The following is a 19,771-nucleotide window of genomic DNA, read 5'->3' as shown; positions in this document are numbered from 1 at the left end:
CAGGCCGACAACCAGGCAGACATCTCCTATTCCATTAAAGTTCTTTTCCTTCCTTCCTTCCTTGCACACTTGGATAGGATTCTTCAAGATCAACTTGCCACTTCATGTGTGTTAAAAGTTTTTAGATATGTGGACGATTTTTTATTCCTTATTGACTGTACACCTTCGCTCCTTGAACAAGTCTCAGCGGACCTTTTTGCCATTGTACAAGCGTGCTTTCTTCCGATAACGTTGACTAGCGGAATTCCCACAGACTCAGAGATCCAGTTTCTTGACATCCGCCTTAAGTTCATGGACTATCACGTTTGTTGGCGCTATTCACCCCGCGCTAACAAACCCCTTCTGCCTTATAAGTCAGCTCATTCAAAACTCGTAAAACGAGGCATCATTAACCTATTCATGCTAAATGCTCTCGAAAAGCCATGCCCTCACCTTAGCAGCTACAGCTTTCAAGTACAACTTAGAAGATTCCTCGGAGCAGGGTATCCTAATGATATCTGCGTTTCAGTGGTTGAAAGCTTGCTTAAGAAACTTCGGAAAGAAGGAAGAGTGACAGATAAAACGCAAGGCATGACAACGGTCATCCCCTATACCCATGGCCTGTCGCACAACCTAAAGAAAATAGGAAAGAAGGCAAATGTTCAGGTGGTTTTTGCAGCCACAGATAATGTAAGTGCCATTTGTGCAAAAGAACCCAACGAAAGGCTTCGTGAACACAACAACAACATGAAGTCGTTAACAGGCAGCAACATGGCCGCGCACTGCAAGGAGAGCGGGTGCGTGCCATTCCTAGATAAATGCTCTGTCGTTGACAGAAGCAGAGATAAATTGACAAATCTTTGAAGCTACACAGATAGCAACTTTGCGTGATCTGTGTGTCAGCGAGCCTCCTTTATTCTTATCGAAACGTGAATTGAGATTCCTAGGTTTGCAATAACCTTTATCTTCTTATGCTTTCTTTCTTTAAACTTTTCTCCTTAGAATTTTTTTCCGCTTCCCAGCCTTGGCGCATGCGCTCGGTCCTTAGGCTCAGGTCCCGGTCGGCACGGTTTTGTGTTTTTCCTTTAGTCGGAAGTTGGCGCTCGTGCTGTGTGTTCTGTCTTCGCGCTCTTTTTATCATGGAAAAATAAACACTGGCAGCGTAAACAATGAGAGAGCAAAAAGCTTTTCACAGAGGCCGCGTCGTCGAATCGGCGTCCACACTCGTACACGGTCACCAGGCTTGTATTGCGGGTGGCGATGGAGGAATACGCGGAAAACGAAATAGCCGGCCAAAGTCCTGAAGGGGAGGTGTTCCCAAGGTGTGTCAAAAGATGACTCACACTCATTTCTTCTGGCTAGGCTAAACCAACAATGTTTCTAACTACAGGCTGTATACGCAACTCTATCATTGTAAATTTACTTTCGCAGAAAAGATGCCAGGGAGCTTAGGGGGCGCAAACCTGAAAACGTACTTTTCCTGGAGGCAGTTGAGTGTTGGGTCACTGGTAAAAGGCCGATTCTGTGACCACCACCCCTTTAGACGGGTTATTCTTTTGTGTTTCGGTCTCCCTGCTCTGGCAGGATATACACAGAAAGTTCTCGGCCCTACTTTTTGTTCGCTGAAGAACTAGTACTTTCTTGTCGCGTTAGAATTTACACGCCTGGAGGAGAAATAGAAGTTCACTCCTTTTCGTGGTACTTACGTGCTGCCATCTATCGACAGAAAAAGTTCAAATCTGAGTTGCCTCGTAGCTGGTGAGCCCTCTTAACTCAACAACCAGGCCTGTTGGGTTGTTGTAAGCGCCGCTATTGGCTCGAGGGCCTCCTGTGAGGAATATTTGCAGCGGCATTCATGACTTGCATGGACAGCTGGGTTATTGCGCTCCTGCTCTGGGCAAGGAACAATGCTGTTCTACACTGTGCTGAATAGGGAGCCCCCTTCCTGTGTTTGGCACTAATAATGCCTTATTGTGTGGCTGCTGGGAGGGGAAAGGGGGCGCTTTTGGGTGTGGCCTTGCATCCCACTTCCTTTCCGCACCAAGAGCTCGAGCAAAGAGAAAAGCAGCTATGCATTCCGAATACAGCCCAAGCAAGAAAAAAGGAAAGAAAGAGCTCAAGTACGTCCACGTTCTGAGTAAAAACCTGCGCGCACGAACACAGACAACAAAGAGGTTGGTGGTACAGTGTAGTAGCGACAAAATATTCTGACGCCAGATGGAGGCACTTTACTCTTGTCAAATTCGGCGCGAATTTCGAACACCTGCTGGAAATACATACACAACTTCAAGAGCCTGTAAAACGCATACACTAAGCTCGATATAGATGAAAGTTGCGGATTGACAATCAAGAACGAAAAAAGGGACGAAATGTTGCGGACGAAATTTCGATATTTGGCTTAAATTTTTCACGAGATGATATGAAAGACCGACATATTTAAAAGTGCAATTTTTTCTGTATGTTTACCTCTGATTTGTAAAACAAATGAAAATGAAAATATATTGTCTGTCCACTACATTTCCTTTATTCTGTAAAGATGAAAACTCTGCCACCGACCTCATGAAAACAGCCATTTTTGGACACGCTATAGCATCTGAAAGTTCCTATGCATTTCCTTAGGACACTCTCACTAGTGAACCCTCTTAATAATCTTGGTCTATTTTAACCGAACTATAATAACACTTTCGCTTTAAAAGAATCTCTGGGCATTCAACTGATTATCGTAGGGAAAAGTAGCGTCACTCGAAAACACTGAACCAATGCTACGCAGTACATGGAAATAAAGCTACAGATCGCACGTGTCTATCTGAAAGGATTAACTAGTTTTTTAAGCAAAAATGAAAAGTTTCGCTTGTCTTAATGCGAAAAGGAACTGCCTTTCTCCGGGCCTGACACAACCGATGTGCACTCGGAAACCGGCGCTCATCGCGCGATGGCGGCACTTAGGGAGGGCGCGTCGACAACGAGAACAGCTGTTTTTGTTCGATGCGCACGTTCAGAAGCCGACCGAGGATCTAGTGGGATCAGTGCGCGCACGTCCAGCAATGCAAGTTGACGTGCTCTGGAGGTAGGTGATGTACAGCAGAGGTGAATTCGCTGCCCCTTTCGTTGCCCGCGACACCCCTTTGAGAGAAAGACACACCAGCGTTTCGCGTGGCGCTCCATGCGCTTGGACGCCGCTCAAAAAAGCTGTAAGCCACGTTCACTGCTCTATGGCCGGCTGAGGTCGGCCCGAGCGGCACATAGGATGTCGCATCTGGGCGGTTCCAACGTGCGCCTTGATTGCCAGAAAAAAAGGAAGCACCTCCTCCCGACCTAAATAGAGAGATTAAAATCGTCATTTTCGTCAGCAAATCGCCAATCGTGGCTCCGTCCAAGGCGCTCCATTAGCCTGACGTGCAACACCAGCCCGGCGATTACGATGACCGTGATATGATAGTGCTGATCTCATTTCTAATAAATGGGGGTAAGTCGCCTAAATCGAGGCCTGCATCGATGACAGCAAGCAGACACGAGTTCTTCAGCGTGGGTGCCAAGTGCAACACGTGCAGATTCGTCAGCTCTTCCTCCTTAATATCGGTTAGAGGCCCGAAGCCACCGAAGACCAACACCCTTTCTCCAAGCACACTGCAGCCGGACGAGGGCCTTGCAGACGACCCTGATCGGATTGGCGTCACTTTAGTCCAGCACGACTTTTCAAGGTCATACTTGTGCATGTCTGCAAAGTAGGTATCTCGTTGTTCGCTGTAACCCCCAAAGGTATACAACCCTCTCTCGTACACGAAGCCAGAGTTGCACTCGCATCCCTCCTTGGCCACGCCTTGCAATTGTGGGTGCACCCACGTAGCAGCGGTGATTTCCAGATAATATAGGGAATTGTCATAATGGTCGTCGGTCTCCGAATGTTCCAGGTAGCCACCACAAATGTACATGCGAGTTCCGATTGCGGACGCAGTGTGGCAGCAGCGCCTAGCCGGGGCCTCTCCGCTGGTGGTCGGGACGTGATACCACTCTAGGGTCTAGAGGTCCAGAAGACGTACCCAGTTCGATGAATCCGAATCCAGGCCTCCAAAAATGTACATTCGTTGACTCAGCTTGCACGTCGAGTGATTTACGTGTGGTCTCGGAATTTCGCCCCGCACCTCTGGACGACTCCATGTCATGGCAACGCTATCGAAGCGGTGTACGCTGTTCACTGGGCTGCTGTTCCATCCGCCCCACAGGTAGGCGCAGTGGCCGTAGGCTACAACGCTGCGGCCTATAATGTTAATCGGCTCATTTTTATGGAGTAGCTGAGCCGGCAGGTTATGCCACCGGGAGGATGCAGGGTTGAACTTGTACACGTCGATGAGGCACTGTGCGCTTTAATCCCTGTGCGAAGTATTGTCGTCAAAGGAAGCGATCGGGTAGACCTTTCCTTTGATTGTGACAGCCATGTCGTGGAGGTGTTCCGGAATGCCATTTTGCTTCACAGTCCACATTTTGCAATGGCAAACAGTGTTTACGAAAGATAAATTGGGCCTTTTTTCTTTACAGCAATCAGGCGCAAGCCGAAATCAAACCTGGTAGTCGTTCGCTTTACTTCAGGCCTTCATTTCGCAGGATGGATGGATGGATGGATACGGCTGAACCCTTTAAATCGGGCGGTGGCTCAAGCCACCTAGCCATGACTTATGAAATTTTACTCTTCTCTTGATTTTAGCCACAAATCAGATAACCTTCGCTTGTCTATTTCTACCTGCTTAAAATCTACTTTCCCTTCACGGTCCTTAAACCCCAATGCCTTGGATAAATCAACCCCGCTGCTTTCCACTGTAGGGTGAAGCCCTTTACAGAAAAGTATCAAGTGTTCAGCCGTTTCCTTCTCCTCTCCGGACGCAACGCACAACGTGTCTATCTCATGGTACCTGGCTCTAAATGTCTGAGTCCACAAGACTCCCGTCCTGGCCTCAAACAACAAAGAGCTTCCCCTACAATTATCATAGATATTTTCTTTGGCAATTTCCTGCTTAAAAATCTTGTATGTTCCCAGTGCTGATTTGGTCAGCATCCCTGTTTTCCGCAGAGCTCTCTCTGTTTCTTTAACATTTTTCTTAACTGATAATTGCTGATTTTCCCCCTACTGCTCTCCAGATATTTGCTTGTCAATTTTCTAGTTCGCTTTCTCCATTTCGTATCAACATTCCTTATATACTGGTACCTGAAAACCTTCCTAGCCCACTGCTTTTAACCCATTTTTCTCAATCGCTTCTCAAATGCTATCTTGCTGCTAGCTTCTCTGCTCTCTAACGACGCCCATCCCATATGCCTCTGTACCCCCTGATTTGGTGTATTGCCATGTGCCCCCAAAGCTGGCCTCCCTACGCCACGCTGCTTAATTTCTATCCTTGCTTGAACATCTGGTCTCATGCACAGAAGCGCATTACCGAAAGTCAGGCCAGGAACCATCACCCCTTTCCAGATCCCTCTTACCACTTCATACCTATTGTAAATGAGATTACTATACCTATTGTATTGCAGATTGACCTGCTCGAGCGCCGTCTGGCGGAATCATGACGTGGTCGGCTCATAGCTACACGCAAAGAGGAGAGGAGGAAGGTTCGATAGAAAACTCTCGTTGGAAGAGAGCGAGGCGAGATCAAAAACGCTGGACAGTGGGCAGCGCTTGCGCATGTTCGTGTGCGCAGTTTTCCTAATTCTCTTCGCCTCTGCTGAGCGCATCGTTTGGTGTGATGACGTCACGCATGAGAAAAATTTAGCCACTCATCTAATGAAAATGTTGTTTGATTACTTTGTATGTCGCAGCTATTGGAGTCCTGTGCACGTCCAATATTTCTGGCGGGCAGAACAAATCGGACGGATGAGCAGAGTTCGCGGTGACCGATAACTTGATGTGCAACTAAAGCCATGAGAAAATACGAACATCGGAGCTACGAAACAGTGTGTAAAATGAATTCGAAATTCTGGCAACAAATTCGTTGTGCGGCATGATGTCTCATACCCCTTGGCAAAAAGACACGTGCCGCTGCGATCGAAGCAAAACCTCGTAGACACAAGGATAAAGCAATGCTTGCCTCGATTTTTGTCGCTGTAGTTCTCGTTACAAGCGGCAACTGTTCTGTCTGCTTTAATGCAGAAGAACTAAATGTTGGCCGTGAAGGCAAAGATCTATACTAGACTAAAAAAGAACACTACCAACACGTTGGAACAAGAAGGTTTGATTTATTGTTAATCTTCTTTCCTTTACCCCGAGTAACTATGTTAAATATTTTCTCGGTGATTCAAGAGATGGTGTTTTTTAATAATTTGTTGGTTTAATTAGAGATTGCACGCATTACTGAAGTGCAATACCAATGCAGTTTATCACATACAATTTCGAGTCAGTATGCAAACACCAGCCAGAAACTCCGTTCCGAATACACACCCCTAAAGAATGAAGTTGGGTAAAATGACGGCAAGAACCTTTTGCAGGCTAGTTGGTGCATTACTGAAATGGCTTTACAGAGCAGAGAGACAAGCACAGGCAGGAAAAAAGTGACAGCTGCGCGCTGTCCTGTCACTTCGTTCCTTCCTGTGGTTGTCTGTCCGCGCTGTAAACCCATTTCAAATAACGGCCCTTGTAAATACCTTGTGTTGATTAATCGGTTAATGCACTTTAGTAGTCATCATATAGTAGTAAGTGGTTTTATTAAAATAATAATATAAATGAAGCAAAACATTTTTGCTAGCGCCGGCACCTGCAGTCATCATGCCTGGACAAGGTTCACCCTCCCCATCCTAACACCATTCCCGCTTAACACGATGCTCATCCTCCTCACAGGCCCTTCTTGCTCGGAGGGATGACCCTATTTAAACCCCGCCTATGATGAACGCTCAGGCCATGCGAGAAGAAGACCTCTTGGCGAAACGTTGGCAAGCACCCTGAGGCTTTCCCTTCCTTGTTCACTTTGTGCTTATGGGTAAACGACGAGTCATTTTGACTAAAGTATTCAGTGCAGAGGTCATATGCCCTGCCGAAGTGCATGGCGAAACAACTGTAAATTTCAGGGTGGTATTGTTAACCCGTCGCCGATGCCTGTTTGGCACAGCGCGGCAGAGAGCAAAAGCCAAGAGCAGCGCCATCGCTGACATCACGCAAAACAGCCCACCACCAGGCCACGCGCGAGCGTATCGTTTACGGTTCACAGCTTTTAGCTTATTTGTTGTTTATTGAAATTTTAACATCAAGTAAGTCACTTAGTTGAGAACGCCTTGAATAATAAAAATCCACCCTTAACCGAATGCGGTTAAAGAATCATTGGATTTGATCTTTAATATATTCGCATCTCATGTAGTTGCTACGACGTTCAGTAAGCATAAAAAGCTAGTCAAGTTGACATACGCGACGCACGTGTGCCTGCGAAGATGTGCTTTCACTGGGTGCCTGCGCATAGAACCAAGCGGCGAAGCAAGCGACGCGGGAAAAGCACAGGCGCGACGGTGTTGCCCGTCGCTTGCCGCCGTCGCTCGGGATTGAGGCAGAGCGGAAGCTTTCCTCCCGGTGAGGCGGCGGCCTGAAAAGCTACGCTTGTGTCTACCATATCCGTACAGGAAAAAGCGAAGCGAGCGGCTGTATTTCATATCCTTACATTTTTACACAAATCAACGGTGATCTTTTTCCAGATTCTTAAATTTTAGTCGAAGGGGACTGCCAGCCGCACTTGTGACGAGGCGCATAGGACGTCCGTAGGAGTCGTGCGTGCGATTTCGCCGATTGCGGAGAGCAAATTCACAAGTTTTAGCGCATCCAAATGGCCGTCGAGCGTCGTTCCGGGTACAGGAACCTGAAGTCGACGATTGCTTACATCGCAGAACGCGCCTGCAATAAAGGGGAAGCGCCTATGTGTTCTGGTCTGCAGAGCTTGTGCTGAAGCTACGCAGTGGTAGCTGTCGTTCCACTCGACTGTGGAGAACAAATTGGACTGTTTTCATTAATGTCAATGGTGACCGAATGCATTTCTTAATAAAGTGAATTAGCTTCAAGTATTGGTGACATCGATGGGAGCAGTTGCAAATAGCGGGAAGCGCCGCAGCCTGAAGCGAAGCGTTTCTTGTGCAGGCCATCGCATCTTTGGAGCTTACTGCAGTGTTATCGTGGTGTTTAAACACCACCACACCACCACCACCACAGAACAGAAACAACAGCACAGAAAGAAGAAACAGTAAATAGGTAAGATAAGAAGAACCCATCTTGCGTGCTTTTACGCCATGGAAACGAGCTATACTGCTTGTGCACAGCTATGTAAACAACCTCCACGTGGTACTGCCGTTACCGTAATCGTCGCATTCTTAGGGGAACTTTGCGCACGCGCAGTAAGTGCTAAATGTTGTACATTTATCTCGAAGCACTCATTTAGCCAATATACGAGTTGTTTGCCTAACAACTGCAAGCAGCAGAAAAAAAACCAGGAGTATAACCTTAGGAGCCGGAGCAGTCGCGCGCCTGAGGCGCTACATGAAGGCGGCGCTGTCTATTCGTCGATGCGGACCGTGAAACATTCCAGTCGCATTGAGTTTTGCCAGCGCCTTGATTTTGTAGCGATAGCTACATTAGAGAGTTTTATCCGAGCGTTTTTACGGCCAGCGGAGAGTAGCGGACGAGCGCAGACGCCACTGCGCATGTGCACATCGCTGGGCCGGCCAGCGTTTTTACGGAGCGAAGCTTACGCCCGCTGGGAAGCCCTCTCCAGCGGAGCGATGGGCAGCGCGCGAGCGTGCGTAAGAGCGCGCGGGCGTGTATGGGTATTCAAGATGGCAGCCGTCAATACATGCACCGGCGCTGCTGCGTTGTCGACGGTGACCACAGCTCAGGCCCGTTTACAATCTAAGAAAGCCCGGAGATGTTTCACAGCTGAGGAAGACTTGTGTCTTTTGCGTGAGGTGGCAGCGACCAGGCCATTTGAAGATGACCATAAGTGGATCGAAGTTGTGCGCATCGTGAACCACGCGATAAGCCGCGAACTTACGCTGCGTGGAGCAAAAGACCGCGTGGATTTACTAATCGGATACTGGCGACAGCAGGACGCCAAGAACCTTAAAAGGTGAGTTTTATTCCTGCCCAACTAAGACGCCGGGCACACTGATAGGCAGTCGTTAATTGACGTGCATGCTGTTTGCACATTACTCAGGTCTGGTACTAAAAAGCAATACGCGGAGAAAGAGCAAATACTTCAAGACCCCTCCTACTACGTTCGGACAATAAATTATGAGCAGAGGATAACGCCAAGAAGTAGGGGCATTATGAACAGAAAACGGCCCGCAACACCTGAGTGTTCAGCTTTCGTGTCCCTAACGGGTCCACGGGAAAGTGCGACTTTGGTGCAGGAAGCGACTGGCTGCAGCAGTATTCCTAGCGTGGCTGCCGACGGAAGTTGCGAAACTGAATCAACGCATGGTAAGTTTTACCATGTGTGTCTCTAACCTTGCATGCTCTAGCTTTTGATTTTCTCTGGTGAAATATAAAAGCGCTTATGAGTGGTAATTGTTGCGGGTATTCTATGCACTGTAAATAAGTTCGATAAGTAAGAGCAGCCGAGTGCCTGAGCTTTTCTTATTGAAAATCTTTAGAGCTCACTTCACTCATCATTACTGTGAATGTCCTTACTGTTTTGTTTCTTTGGCTGTGAGCCTCCAAACATAACCCGCGTAAAAATTGGAAAATCAAACTGCATCGAATTTTTCAGTTCGCTTGCTGTGTAGAATGGCTCGTAAATAATACAGCACAAACATCGAAATGCAATTGACGCGAAATGAGAGAAACGCAACACTTACCAAATAATTAACTAGAAACACACAATCTATCTTTACTAAGCAGTTTCAGCGAATTGTTAGCTGGCTTAATTGATATTCTTTTCACTCTAACTCGATTTGCGACCGATAGATGGAGCAGCAGAGCAAGCGACTCTAAAGCCCCTCAATAGACTAAATGTAACGAGATCTCCTCTCTCCTCCTCTTATGCCGGATCTCCTCCTCTCGGCTCCTCCCGGGCGCCGACGGTGGCGGCATCTAGGCCGGGGGATGCTACAGACGCTCCCAACGCTTGCCTTTTGGCGCGCAGCAGACCGCGCGCCTACGCGCGCCCGAATGAATTTTGTGTTGCGTTTTTTGCTTTGGCTTCGGTCGAAACGGCATGATAACATGGAAGAACGAAAAATAAGTTACTGAAATAACTGCCGCGACCTACGCTGCGCTGCTTTATTGAAACTTTTTGTCCTGCGATCGCTTTGATTGCGGTGCAAACGTTGGAAGTGGCGTGCGCGAGCGAGTTCGCGGCACTATTGTGAATATACTCAGCGCGTTGTGTTCCCAACGCTCGCACTTTGGCGTGCAGTGGACAGCGCGCCCGAATGAACTTTTCGTTTTCTGCCGCTGATTCGGCCGCATGGCATGGGAGATAAAAAAATTACTTACCCAAATAACTGCCCCGACCCAAGTCGCACTACTTTATATGAACTTTTTGTACTGCGATCGCTTTGATCACCGTGCACACAGTGGAAGTGGACTGAGCAAGCGAGCTCGCGGCACTATAGTGAATGTCTCGGAGTCGTGTTTTTCAACCGGCATCTTTTGCCCAATCTTATTAAAAATTTAACTCCGCCAAGAGGAAGTGGACCGACATGCGACTAGATGTGCGGTGTAGGCTTTATTTTGAACGGATGGCGGTTTAATGCTCCTAAATATATTCTCTCAAAGGCGCGTTCGCTCGTGCAACGGGCTGTGCTATTCAGTGTGTAGGTGATTACTCGTCTCAATTTTCATTATTTTAGTGCAGGAAAGGTTGGAGATTATTTCGGAGTTAATATGCCTCGGACACCTCACAGGCTACCGTTAAAAATATCCGACTGATGGTAGCCACGTAATGTTTGCTTTTAAGTAGGCGAATACGATGCCCTATGGTTGCGCCCTGTAACACGATTGTGATCAGAATTTTGATATAGGGTTAATAGTTTGGGTTGATTAACAGCAACCAAAAAAAGGCATTTAAACGCTGTTTCTTGAGCAACTACAGCACCACATGAGTCATTCGAATGCTGCTTGTTTAGGTGATTATCATCTCGGGCCAGCATATGCAATAATGGCTTGTAAGAGAACATTGCCTTCCCTCTTGTAACCTCCATGCCTAACGCGCAGTCACCTGGACTGCCGCAGTTAATTAATCGCTTTCGGTCGAAGTATCGTGCAAAAGGAAAAAAAACTCATATGCTGAAAAATCTAGACACGAATTTACTCAGTTCTCTCTGCAGCAAACACGTTGGTTCGTATAGGAAGTTGCTTGAAGTGAAAATATAAAAACAAGGATAAAATAGGAGAAAATAGAATGGGGTAATTCTCCCATATTTCTGCTGAAACATTGGCAATGCCTCGACTCCAAACTTTTATAAGCTCACCTCCTTTAAGCAACTATACCTTTCGGACAATTATGAGAAACATGTTGTTGCACGGTTTGTTATGGTAATAAGCAAACATGTGATTACAAAGCAGTACATCGCGTGTTGTTAGGTTCCAACCTTCGCATTCCCATATACGCGAAATAATTTATCACTGATATATGTTTCTGAAGAAAAGAATGATCAACATCACGTTATTTAAATCATATATGGTCCGTGACCGAAACCTGGGTGCACACTTCTGCTTTGATGTTTGTTCACGGGGTTTAACGTGCCAGAGCGACTCAGGCTATTGTGACGACCCCCCATAATGCGCAGGTCCACACGGGACGGAGAGGCAAAGAGACACCGTATGGCTCAGTTTAAACAAACAGATATATTCAATAATTATACATGATTATGATTATACATCAGAGGCTGGGGTGTCCGAGCTTACGTGCCGACGACTTCATGGGGACGATGGAGGGGCTCCGGAGTTGAGCTCGAACGGTTGCTGGCAGAAGCTGCACGCCGTCGGGCTTCGGAGCTGAAGGCCCCCTTGGCGAACGATGTCGTCCTGAGCGTTCTTTTTTCCGTACTCCTTGTCGATTTTTATATCCTTCTTATTCCCCACATTCCCTAGGTTGAGGACGCCCACGCCGGAGTGGGAGGGGCCTAGGGCTTTCACTTGGGCGCACAAACACACCACTGCACTTATGGTCTCGCCCCCGTCACGTGTTGAGTCCGAGGGAAAGAAGGTTGTCGTCGAGGTAGCGTCGGCTGTGGTAGACGGTCTCTGGCCCGCTGACGGTTTCCGCGGGTCACCGACCTCCGTTCTTCATCAAATGACACTCGCCACTCAAGGCCGGAACGCGAGGTCACTAAAAGGCCGGGAAAGTGGTCCCTTGTCCTAGGATGTGCTCGGGAGCGTTGGTGATGATGCCCGCCGTCTTGTCACGGGGCCAGGCCCGCCGAAACGAGGCCCTTTGTCCCCGGCACGGTCACGGCAATTGGGGAAGATAACGCCCGTCTCCCTGCGGCGGCGGCGGCGGCGTTCGACACGTGCCGACACTATGGAAAGGGGGTCAGGTTGTGCTTAAACCCCTTCGTTTTGGTCGTTCACTCTCAACGAGTATGGCTCGGTAATTGGACGCAGCTGTCACCTGGGTCTTCTCCGTGCGGTCCATGGCGGCAGGCCCGAAAGCAATCCCACTCAAGTTGCTTGCAGCCATATACAGTAGACACATGTGTGCTGGCTGCTTCCAAAACGAGACCGGCTGTCGCCGATCTCCTCTCTTCCAGCTGAATTCCCTTGAGTGCTTTTGCCGCCACTGGGGGCTCCGTCTACGCCGCAGCGTCTAATGCGGACCCTCGTAGCACACACAAGGAACATCACACTATGAAGGACGCCCTAGTGGAAGGCTCAAGATAATTTCGACTACCTGGGGTACCTTTACGTGCACTGACATCGCACAGTGCACGGGCGTTTGCCATTTCGCCTCGATCGAAACGCGACCGCCATGGCCGGAATCGAGCCCCGTCTTTGAAGTCAGCAGCCGAGCGCCATAACCACTCGGCCACCGCGGCGGTGCTACTGCTTTGAGTTCACTTTCATGCCAATATCATTCCGCGCGCGTTGAAAGATGCGTGAGCTCCCTATATCTCGAAACCGCAGAGAGTGCTGTACAAGCGTAACCAAAGTGTTAAGTCTGAAAATACGCTGTGGCTGAGTGAATGAGCATCTGTCATAAACCACGCGCGTAGTTCCGTCCCATATTTGTACTGGCAATTTCCTCGACGATTTTTCAACCGGCAGGTGCTCAAACACACAAAAAAGATTTATGTTTGCGCGCATCAATTTACAACAAAATTCTTTAAGTCTTATATGCGGCTTTGAAAAAAAATTAACTGCCAGCCAAACGCCAACAGGTGCTTTATGCTTGCTCTGATAAGGATGCAGGCCGTGTCATGGCTAGGTGCATGAGCTTACTGCCTGTTTAGAGCTCGGTCCGAGCCACAAAGAACCTCTCTTGCAGCATATTTTGTACAAAATAAAACAGTTTATTTTCTTTAATACACTGCAATAACAACACCGAGAAAATGGACAAAAGTACACAAGAAGAAACTAAGCATGGTAGCGGCGAATAATTACAAGCCATTCAGCTCGTTACAAGAATATTTTGTTGCTCAGTAAACAGAACAAGCATCACAATGAAATGACATTCAGATGCAATGGCCACGCAATATGTAAGAAAATTTTCAAAAATGCACGACGAAGTATTTAGCTGCTCAGTGCAACAGGCATTGCTTCACTCCTTTCCGACAAACAAAAAACAACGAAAAGGCAATTAATCGCGCATAATGTCGACAGTGTGCTCATATTGAAGAAGAAGAAATGTTCTCATACAGTTTACTCTAACTGGAACAACTTGCTTATCTTACGTTGCTAGTAGCAACTTTTTTTCCGACACTTCGGCTGCCACACTTTATTGAGGTTGCATTTTCATCTGCACGCTGATTTTCCTTCCTTTGAAGTATATGCATCCTTGTTCTTAAAATACTCGCAGTGTTCTGCTAGCAACCTTGTGACAATCGGGAAAGCACTTAGCAGTCATTACGCTTTCCGAAACAGAAGCTTCTAGTTGCGAAATAGTGATGTGATTCTGAATAAGAGCGTTACTGTTTGCTCGAAAAAGGCCCTCTACTGTTTATAAGAATTGCACAACAGCTGTTGATGGTAAGGCCAGCCGCATCGTATCTGAATAAGATTTCAGCTGCGCCAGCTTGCTAGCTTTGTGGCATGTTATCGCTTCCATGCACGCTGAACAGGTAGATACATTCTTCTGCACGTTCTTGACTACTTGTCCAGCTAAGTATTGCAATGATTCTTGCTCTGGCATGCTGAGTAATAAGATGTCGTCAGGAAGGGTGACTTAAGCTTCTCCAGTAGAGGTAGGATCCTCATTTTCTTTACTTAAACCAACAAGACAAAATCCTGTGTCGGGAGCATAGCTACCATTCTTGCTTGGTATCAGGAACTGCGCCATTGTTGCTGCTCTAAGTGCAGAGCGAAGCTCAAGGGGCCTCGGAACTGGGTTTTTTTTTACATCAATGTAAAAAAAAGGTTTTCTAGCGCGTCTTGGCCAAAACGGCTTAAAAGAACACAAATAAATCCTTTTGTGTTCAGGTAGTAGTGCTGAAGTTCTAGTGCAACTGTTGTTAAGATGATGCCAGCCTGGACTGGCTTGCAGACATGTTTCTTTGGATCACCTATGAGGATACGCTCGAAGAAAACAATTACTTCTTGTAGGAACACAACTATGTCATCATACTTTTGCTCATCAAACTTGCTTATGGCGAGTTTCGTAGTTCTAGATGTCATGACTTTAAACCCTTTGAACACCACTTCAAAAAACCAAGCAGTTGTGAGTGCATCCCTTGGCAAGTCACCTCGATCCACTAAAAAGCGCAAAGCAGCTGCAGTGTCATGGTTAAATAACGGAAACGCCAATCCCACCTTCGTTTTTTTCGAAATGGCCTGGGTCCAAACAAGCTGGCTTAAGGTGTGGGGCGATGTTTAGCTGAAGTTTTGAGTCAAGCTCTACTAGTTGCTTTACATGCTCAAGGTGCACTTCGATGAATGGCAACTGGTTCTTTTGGACAATATTTTCTGGCAACAAAAAGGACTGCCCACGAGTCAGATGATTCCGCAAATTCTTAAGCAAATGTGCAGTGTCTGCCATGAAATAGAAACTCCGTTTGGGGTCACAAGGGTGTTCACAAGATACTCTGCGTCTAGAATGCTTGCGAACAACAATCCCGAACTGCTTCCACAAGCCTTGGTTGCCGCCTCTCATATCACTAACAACACCATCGACAATTATTCCAATTTGCTCACAAGCACGAACGATATCAAAAATAATACTTTTGACACTAGCACTGCAAAAGGAATTTCCCGAAAAGTGGTACGCTACTGTTTGCTTCCACCGGGTGGTCACGCCTCCCAGCATAAAAACAAGTGCGTGCGTAGCCATCGTGTCCGGTGGAAGCGACCCATCACTCAAAGGAACAGTGGGCTTTCCGATAACAGTGCCTGTCGTCTGGTCAAAAGCAAGGCCAGGTGTGATCTGTATTTCATCGATCATCAGGAATGCGTTGTGCTCACGATTCTGCATGCTGTCCACCTGAAAGAAATTACGAGACACACCGGAAATAAGTTTGGTTATTCGTGATTGAAAACCGTCAAAAATAAGCCGCTGCGGAGGTGTTTGTGGGAAAAGCGCATAAATTTTAGCGCGCGCCCCCGAGCATTTGACGCTTGCTTTCAATACACACTTCCTACCACTGAAAACAGCCTGAGATTTTAAATTTCCCTTCCACATGACAACCTACTAATTTTCGAAAACATCAATATTAGCATAATGCTTCCACTGTCATCACCAAAAGCACATGGAAAAAAACTAGTCAGTCGTGGTTCGTGAACATACCTTTTTGGAAGTGCACGGAGGATGTCATGAAGTATTCCGGGCGAGAGCTTGAACCCCTCAAGATGCCTCTGAAGGGTTCTCTCTGCCGGCAGTGGTGCACCTATTTCCCTGACATCATTGCAGCCTCTTGACCCGCTGGAAAGCCGCATTTTTAGGCCTTTTACAATAGTTGCCTCTGTCCACCGTGTTCCCTTCATGGTCTTCTGATCCATAGACCTCAGTTGGTCAGGTGCAAGGAACCGCTCCAATCGATTCTTCAGTGCGGCCTTCTCCTTCAACATTTTGTTTTTTTTTTTTGTCGTCGTGAGAGGAACATCTGCCGTTTTGTGCTTTGTAGCCTTGCTTTCAGGTTCCTGATCTCGGTCTGAAGACCGATGATGGTTTGTTCATTAACGAGACAGAGCATCGCCCTGGTGGAGAAATGGGGAACAGCAGTATTTCGAAAAAATGTCCTGGGGAACGTGAATACAAACAGATTACCTTCAGTTTGATAGCTCGTATCTTGGTCATTGGAAGACGGGACACTACACGAGGAAGAAATATCTTGAGCGTACAGAGTACAGCCGCTACCTATGAAAGATGAACATTGAAAGTGATGGCAATTTAAAACAACTGTTGCTTAAAAGTAAAATCGTTAGTACCGCCGTCCTTTACCTGGCTGACAGCTGGTTTGTGTGACTACGTTGGCTGCTGCAAGGAATAGAAACGCAACAATTGAATGCATTAATTCGAAGAAAGTAGGTGACACAGAAATAGAACTCACGGTTTGAGCTCCATACGGTTGCTGGTTGGAAATGGTCCACCTGAGGTCCACGGAATGCACTGTGCAACGGCACACAGTCTGTGGGCCACATGCAGGGCATACGCCATGAAACAAGGCACAGCCCGCACTCACCATCGGCGTGTTCAGATTGTGAGCAATGCACTGCGAAACCGGAAAAGGCTCCATTTGGTTCGGGGTCTTCGCTTAGTCCACCTGTCGTAGAGAGCGAGTAAGAGTAAGAAAAAAAGCTCTGCTTCGAAACTGAAATATGTGGTTCATTTGACCCTTACAATCCTGACAGCAGTTCTGCGTGTAGACAGTAGCAGCTGCAAGAAATTGAGACGTGAGATTGCGGACTGACGTCGTCTTATGGCGCCAGGGGCAGTACTCACATGAGTTACATGGAAAGTTAGACGGCTCCAGGCCAAGCTGAGGTTCACAGGGCACGCTTGACAAAATCTGCGGCGGCATTCCATCTGAATGCCCCACAAAAGTTGCGCGTCAATGAGCGAGGAAGTATGTAGCAATCAGAGCGAAGCGAAAGTCACCTTCGGAGTATTCCGCAGCTGCTAGAAGCATTGCGAAGCCGGAGGATATAGCGCTTGAATCGGGGCTTGCGTAGAGAGCACCTGTCGATGGTGGGCAGTAACAGTAAGGCATAACGCCAAACCATTAACGGCGCTTCAAATATAAATGTGTGCTTTCGCGGCGTCCTACCCTGCTGAGAGCCCGACTGCGTGCCATGAGTGGCACCTGCAAAAAATAAGGCGAGACATTAAGATAAGGCGTCCGTTCACACGAAGTATGTACCTGCATGCAAGTATAATACACACAGCTGGAGCTCTGTGGAGCTGCCGAGAGGTCCTAGTCCAGGCGAGGTGCGCACAGTGGGCTTAGTGATGGAATTTCATCTGAAAACCAGAGCGAAATGTGCTCGCCATAATACGACGCATATCTAGCATTTCAGAAGACGGACAGTCGCAGAGGAGAGAACGGATGTCTGCTACTCCGAACTGAAGTTCTTAGCCTTTTGTGCTAAGGTTCCCTAACGAGAACAGTAGTGCTGAGAGTAGAGTTCAAGATTTACACGCGAGTTACCACGGTATTACATATCACACCGTTTTGCAATAATGACTATATGACACGAAAGCTATCAATGCTGGGACACATAGCTTTTTTTTCTGCTGGCAATTCTGCTCCAAAGCACATTGTTAGCATTGTATATTTTTAGATGAGGAATAAATAACTAAACCACGATCATCTCACGCTTAGCTGGAGGCTTCCTGGGTGTGGGCCGCTTTCGATGCACAAAACGGCTTGGTACTGCATCTGGCCTTAATTTCTTAATACCGTAATTCCGAAAGACTTGGCTCTCAAACTGGTCTTCGGTGAAGTGATCCTAAGACGAATAAAGTAAGATTTTGTATGACACAACCTTGCGAGGAACAATACAAAGCACGAAAAATATATAGAGAGCGTGAGCTTTCATAACTTAAACATGCACAAGTGTTAACTCGTCAGCAGACCCCACAGAAGGCCACAAGAGCTTTGCCGAAGTCGGACGTTGGAAATCGTCAATATCAGCGCGCACTCCTGCGTTGGTGATTCATTTGGCACCACTTATCCCATTACAAAATCCCACGCAGCGTGATTTTTGCACGAATTCGCGGCAGCGACGACGGCCTTGAACTCAAAATGTCTACAGTTATGTTTAACGGAGGTCCTCGCTTGCATTCTCAATTATTATCCACGCAGATATCGAGTATTCGAGCGATAGCTGCGTTACCGTGCCTAGGCATAGTAATGCCCGATTTTGGTATGAACCCTGCCTGACAAATACGTTCAGCAATGCGCGCAACACGGAAGCTAGACCTGAATAGCGAGCAGCATGAACAGCGGGGCTTCAACAGCGATAACCACGTCTTTGGCGTCGAGTTCGTGAGCGACGGAGCCCAACTGCAACAAAACAAATACGCCCAGCGATGCGCCCAACATGAGGTAGACCAGCACCGCGAGCATTATGAACAGCGTAGGCTCAAACAGCGAGAACCGCCCTTTTACTATCGAATTCGGGAGCGAAGGATTCCACCTGTAACGACACAAATACGGCAAGCAATGCGCGCAACATCAAAGCTAGACCTATATTGCGAGCAGCATGTACAGCGGGTATCAAACAGCGAGAACCGGCTCTTTAGTATGGGGTTCGTAAGCGAAGGAGTTCAACTGCGACAAAAATTCCTGCAGCAGTGCGCAAGATGGAAGCTAGACCTCCAACGCGAGCCACGTAAACATGGGGGCTCAAACAATATGAAGCGTAACTTTCGAGTTGAGCCTGCAAACGAGTCTGACTGCAACCACGTCGACACGCCACGAAATGCGCGCAACATCAAAGCTGCACCAGCAGAATCTAGCAGAACTGGCACGGTGGGCATAAGACAACAAGAAGCACAGCTTTCGTGGCCTACGAGCGAACGAATCCAAATACAACTATGCCAAACCGCATTTACTGCGAAGAAAGGCTGGCTGCAGTCGCTCGCGCTTCGCACCAAATCACCCGAAAAAACAAAAACACGACTGACAACTGAAGAACGGCCACTCACCTCACAAAGTCGCGGATCCAGCACATTGTCGAAGTGTGCCCGGCCGATCCTGTGCAGCCAAACCTTTCGGCGAGCCGCGTTGCGTTTTCCGGACGGAATTGCAAAATTTTTTTTTCCACTGCCTCCTCGGTTGTTGCATCCATACGCGCAGCAGAAGCTCAGCATCGCCGCAACGCGAAAAAAAGATAGAAAAACACTTCCCGCCAGAACTGCTACACACAAAGAAAACGAAGCGCAGATGCTGCTCCGGGAATGGCGCCGGCGTCTGCTGCGGAGCAAAAAAGCGCGCGCTAACACGTGACCACAGCGCCTCGGCCAATGGGAGGCTCGATTATCCGGCGGCGCGCTAGTCCACAGATTACAACGCAATGCGCCTACATTCAAGCCTTCCTCTCGGGAAACACGGGCCCCCACGCGTCTCCTCCCAACACCCTTAGCGGAGTGGGCACTCCTCAAGGTTCCGTACTCTCACCTTCCTTCTTCAACGCCACGCTCATTCCCCTAGCCCGCCTTCTTCTAACTACGACATACCCTCT

The 19,771-nt window shown here is 47.7% G+C and overlaps 1 pseudogene; it reads right to left on the bottom strand.

The window, feature by feature from the left end:
- Positions 1–13,455: 13,455 nt before the first annotated feature.
- LOC144108589 (uncharacterized) lies at positions 13,456–19,261 on the bottom strand (annotated as a pseudogene).
- Between the last annotated feature and the right edge of the window lie 510 nt (positions 19,262–19,771).

The sequence above is a fragment of the Amblyomma americanum genome, chromosome 10 (genome assembly GCF_052857255.1).
Source record: "Amblyomma americanum isolate KBUSLIRL-KWMA chromosome 10, ASM5285725v1, whole genome shotgun sequence".
Lineage (NCBI taxonomy): Eukaryota > Metazoa > Arthropoda > Arachnida > Ixodida > Ixodidae > Amblyomma > Amblyomma americanum.
This window is presented reverse-complemented; position numbering and strand designations above follow the sequence as displayed.